At 42.9% G+C, this 5,286-nt stretch overlaps 1 protein-coding gene across 9 annotated transcripts in view; it reads right to left on the minus strand.

The window, feature by feature from the left end:
- Positions 1-5,286, minus strand: part of NRXN3 (neurexin 3) — a 1,732,637-nt gene that overhangs the window by 703,243 nt on the left and 1,024,108 nt on the right. The window lies entirely within an intron of this gene.

The following is a 5,286-nucleotide window of genomic DNA, read 5'->3' on the forward strand; positions in this document are numbered from 1 at the left end:
ACCTTCCCTCCTCTCCATCCTGCTCTAAATATAGGATTTCAATTAGTTTCCCTGATGATACTTATTCCTGGCTGCCCTCTGAACCTTCCCAGATATGAATAGATGGCAGAGAAAGTCCACTTTGCCATGTGGGTATAGCAGTGGAGTCCATGAAGATAAATACTGCACTGCTTCTGTCTTCTATCGCCTGCAGCAACTGTACCTAAGCAGACACCAAAAATGAACGTTTCCCATTCTCGGCACTGGAGCTCCCATCCAGCCAGGTACAAAGCTCCATCATCATTTGCTGACTTTTGAGGAATTTGACTGCTTTGCAAGAAGCAGATACAACTCTAATCAGCCATTTCTGCATACCTTCTCCCTGTACATGATGTGGTAATCACTATGCTGGTCTCTTCTGTGTTCCTGAGCCCAGAGGCATCTCCACTCTAAGAGCAAAATTAGAGCAGCAGAAGCACAGAAGTTTTGATTTGCTAGGGAAGAGGAGGTGGTAAGAACAAGAACTAAAGAACTCTTCCAGCTCACACCTTGGGGCAGCAGAGTGTCATTTTATCAGTTTGCAAGTTAACATGCAAACCCCTATGGCACTGTTGGAACACATACCTCGTAAATGAAACTTTTGTACAGGACAGACAAATCCCTTTAGGCTGCACGGTGACAGAACAGTCCTGGCTTGCCCCAAAGGGAATGTCTAAGGAGTATTTGACAGAGCTTTTGTGACCTAATAACTTCAACAATATGACAGCCGTTTTCCAAGGTGCTTTGTACTGTTGATACACAATTCTGTAAATGAATGAGCTAACAACGGACTGAATATGTATACATAGAAGTGTGAAGTGTTGCCTTCTTCTAGACAGAATCACAACTGTTTAAACCCCTCAGACCACATACTGCTAACTCTACTAACACATGCAGAAAAGTCTCCTTTAGCTTGAGCACTAGATGCCTGTGGTTTTCGAGCAGAAGGACCTGAGTTTCCAACCTTGGGCCACTATGAAATCCTAAAGGGCCTCAGATGCAGCAGAGTGATGACTGTACAGTCGTAAGTCACAGAATCATAGAAAACAAGGGTTGGAAGGTACCTCAGGAGGTCATCTAGTTCAACTCCCCGCTCAAAGCAGGACCATCCCCAACTAGAACATCCTAGGCAGGGCTTTGTGAAGACAGGCTTTAAAAACCTCCAAGGATGGAGAGTCCACCACCTCTAGGTAACCTATTCCAGTGCTTCACAATCCTCCTAGTGAGAAAGTTTTTGTAATATCCAACCTAAACCTCCCTCGCTGCAACTTGAGACCGTTGCTCCTTGTTCTATCATCTGTCACCACTAAGAACAGTCTAGCTGCATCCTCTTTGGAACCCCCCTCCACACAGTTAAAGGCTGCCATCAAATTTTGCCTCTGTCTTCTCTTCTGCAGACAAAATAAGCCCAGTTCCCTCAGCCTCTCTTTAGAAGTGGTGTGCCCCAGCCCCCAAACCATTTTTGTTACCCTCCACTGGACTCTCTCCACCTAGTCCACATCCTTTCTGTAGTGGGGGGGGGGGGGGGGGGGCAAAGCCTGGACACAGTACTCCAGGTGTGGCCTCACCAGTGCCAAATAGAGGGGAATAATTACTTGCCTTGATCTGCTGGCAACGCTCCTACTAATGCAGCCTAGTATGCTCTTAGCCTTCTTGGCAATAAGGGCACATTCTTGACACACATCCAGATTACTGTTCACTGAAACCCCAAGGTCCTTTTCTGCAGAGCTGCTGCCCAGCCACTTGGTCCCTAACTTGTGCATGGGATTGTTTAATCCTAAAGGCAGGGCTTTGCACTTGTCCTTTTTGAACCTTATGAGATTTCTGTTGGCCCAATCCTCCATGCATCTAGGTCACTCTGAATCTTAGCCCTACCGTCCAGCATATCTACAGATATCACAGATTCCTTTCAACATGGAGAAGCAAGGGGTTTTCTGGTGTTTTTTCCTTGCAGGGGTGGGGGGGCAGTTTTGGTGATATCTTTAACTGGACCAACTGGAGAGTTGGGAGACATGTTAGACAAACTTAAATCTCTCTCTCTTAACTATACAGTTCAAAAAAAGATATCACCCAAAAACCTTGCATAGTATATATTTCCTGAACCATCATGGCTATGACACCACACCAACCCTGCTACTTTCAATGTAAAGAGAAATGTAAACTGGAGTCTAGTGCATGTTGAAAATGACTAAAGGAAAGAATGACTTTAACAGCAGAGAACTAAAATGAGCGGAGTGAACAGGAGGAGAGCAGCTGAGAGTATCAGATGTTGAGAGGGCTCCACACATCTCTCACTTGGCTGACAAACTAGAAAATAAATAAATAAAAGTGTCGGAAGGGAGGCTGTCATGGCAAACTATGATGGGTGGGGGGTGGAGAGGAGGCAGGGAGGGGGTGCTGGTTGGGAGGTTTTTCCAAGGAGCTCTTACCATTCTCTGAGTGCATCAGCTCCTGCCTGCTACACGTGAAGCACCTGAGTATGAGTTTAGCTCTTATCTCTCAGTTTAAAAGCACTAAATTGCAGATGCCAAGTGTTTTGGGTTTTTTTTTTCATTCCCCTTCAGATTCCTGAAAGCCAGGGTAATTTTGTCGTGAGTCACATTATAAAAAGAACAAGTGATGATACAGCTCCCACTTATCATGCCATGTGCAAAACAGCTTTCTCTCATCTCTGCCTTGGTTTGCCGGTGTCTGTGGTGCTATCACTCTAGTCATCTGTGTAAGTGCTTATGTCATGCTCTCCACCTGGGTACCAGCTGCCTTTTGGGGGTGGGGAGGGAGGAAGATCTATCCCCTGGTTATGTTCATGTAATTTCTATTAATGAGAGTGGCACATGCCTAAGTCATGGCAGAAGTCAGTGAGATGATGGAAAACAGATGGTGGAAAGACAGATATGGAGCGAGTGTGTGCAGATCTTTAGTGTAACACAGGACAAGCTGAATAAAAGCACTATCCTCTAAGGGTCTACCCTTCAGCCACCTCCCAGCCCACAAGACAGCACTGGTGGTAGATTGTGCACATCCCCCCAAGCATTCCTTGCCTTTCTTACTCCGTGCATACAGCAATACAAGCTCACCAGTAACCTTCTTCTTTCTTGAATGCTTTGATTATTTGTAAAATGTAAATTATAACCATTAAGCTTCTAAGTTAAAACATCATGTTGAGACAAATGGAGCCATTTTGAAAGATAACACTGCATTGCTTTATACTAAATTCACATGTGAAGTTTTGCGTAATCACTAAACAGACTGGAGTTGCGCCTTTTTTCTGTTATTGGAAAGTGATTCTGGACTACAAGCTGCTGGCCTCCAAAACAGTTGTGGTTCGATGAACCACCATAAGTCAGCACAATTCAAACTCAATATAAATTAACTCATGCTAATGGAGCTATGAGTTGTTACTGTATGAATGATGATGCATCAAGTCTGCTAAGGAACATGGAAATATGCTTCAGAGTTAAAGAATTACACCAAGACAATAACTGGCCTATGTTATGTAACAGGGAGTGCTTGAGATAAAAGAATAACTGACTATTTTTCTACACTCAAATAGAATGAAGTATTACAGCATTATTTTAGGTTCAAAAAAGGCTTGGTTAAAATCTTTCCCAGGGGTTAATGGAGTCATTTTTGAAACTGCCTTTGCAATTCCTACTTCTATTTGGGGGACAGCATAATGGAACACTAGGGAAAAGGTTCCCAGGTTAATAAAACAGGTGGAACTAGGAAGACTGACACTCGTGTGGCAGCTCTTTCTGGTATCATTTCCAGAGGACAATCGTTTATATATGGTCTCAGGACTTTGGGCTCCTTCTAACTGAACACACACTGTGGCGGTTTTCTGCTATGTTCCATCATTAGCTTGTAATCAGGAAGTATGTGCTGCCTGTGGTGTGTGCACAGGTGTTTATTAGAAACTGAGATGAACCAGAGCTCAAGACCCTAAACACACTTCCAGATGTTGTGAGGAAGGCTGGAGAGGGGGTTGAAATCTGGATCCTGATTTCACAGCAAGGTTCCATCTCTAGGATATGTACCTAGGTGCATCAAAACAGGCAATTTCCTAGAAGTGTGAAAAATTACAGATACCTGTGCATGGTTCTTTATACACCTGATAGACCCCATAAAAGAAATGTGCTTCATTGCTCTAGCACACACTGTCATGACTGGTACAGGTTGTATGCTCTTCAGTGTCTTTACTCTCCATCTATGCCAAAGTGACCGTAAGCAAAAGTTAAGTAGAACATTATGCTTGCCTTTGGACAAATCATTCAATGAAAATAAAATTTACAGCAACTTTGGCCCCTTCCTTTTTCTCAGACTGATCTAGGATTTCTGTGAATGGATTTGTTATTCAGAAACAGCCACCAAACAGTTCATGTGAACAAATTTCCGCCTCCAGAATGCTTCCAAACTGCTTGCTTCAATTATTCTCTACTCATAGTGTGTGATTGGTTGCATGGTATTGTTTCCACTCCTGACTGAAGGAATGTGTTTGTTTGTTTTTTTTTAAATGGGGGAATAATGGGCAACAAATACCAAATCACTGTTCATAAATTACTTTCTGGGATAGATTTTTGGGTGATTAAACACAGGTGCTAAATTCTGTAAAACTGCCAGGATTCAGGAACACTTTTACTAATGCCTGGTCTGGGTCCAAATACTTGCAAACAGGGAATAATATGACCCCACAAACAGCAGCAGGCCAAATTCGACATGTCATTTGAGAATGTATTTGTGAATCACTTTTTGTATTAGGTAGCAAGCTCTAATACACAGCCACAGTATGGGAATGAGCTCTATTGTTACAGCACTGCAAAATGTGACGTTTTCTTCCAAACAGTCATTATCATTTTCAAAGCAAAAAGAAGAGCCAAGCTATTATTGCATTCTGAGCTAACTCAATCATTTCCAAGCAGAGAGTGGCAGCAGTCAAGGTTCTAAACATCGTTTTCCCTTCCTAAGATATGTGCTGTGTCCATGGATTAATTGTTCTTTTACCCGAAACTCCACTACTGACAATCCCCCATTTTTTTCCCTTCCTGGTAAGGCATCACAGCAAAGTTCTGCCAGATTATATTGTTCAGCATAATAATAACCATGAACTTAGATGGCTGAAAATTTGTTAGTGACAACCTAAATAGCTAAGAGTTTGTCACATTATTTATTTAAGTGCCAGCAGAAAGCAAGATGGTAGGCTATGTAATTTACTGAGAGGATGATGGCATTCTGCTGATGTGGGTGTGCTGCTATGGCCATGAAGTTTGT

Source organism: Gavialis gangeticus, unplaced genomic scaffold, assembly GCF_001723915.1.
Source record: "Gavialis gangeticus isolate Ggan-Ray unplaced genomic scaffold, GavGan_comp1, whole genome shotgun sequence".
Taxonomy (NCBI): Eukaryota; Metazoa; Chordata; order Crocodylia; family Gavialidae; genus Gavialis; species Gavialis gangeticus.